Here is a 493-nt window from a genome sequence, read left to right on the forward strand (position 1 = left end):
CATGACTATTGTTTGAATGCTTTCGTGCTATTAAGACTGGGTCACTTTTAATGAAATATTATCTACAAATATAATAATATGTCTTCTGTAGTCATGGATTTAGTGGTCCTTTCCTCCCCCTTGATTTGTGTATGGCCTGTTTATGAAATTAAACCCATTTCTCCCTATCAATCGGGGTCATTTGCTAATGTATACATAATGGGAAAAGGAATATGCATCAAGATTATTTCATATATACAGGAAGGTTAAAGTTTTTTCCGGGTAATGAGGGTAAAGACGCAGGTGGGGTGCAGAGAAATGAATAATGGAATTCTTCTGTCTCTATCTATTTCGCCCTTAGACCCCTATAGATATTATATATATTTATATATATACGGAGCTTTCATTTTCGTCATGGCTTGTTGCGGGAGAGGAAGTCATCTCTTTCATGGGTTGCGCTTAGAATACTATGATCACATGGCTTAATGCTGAACCCCCCCCCAATGATTTCTTC

Source organism: Plasmodium inui (assembly GCF_000524495.1).
Source record: "Plasmodium inui San Antonio 1 unplaced genomic scaffold supercont1.136, whole genome shotgun sequence".
NCBI lineage: Eukaryota > Apicomplexa > Aconoidasida > Haemosporida > Plasmodiidae > Plasmodium > Plasmodium inui.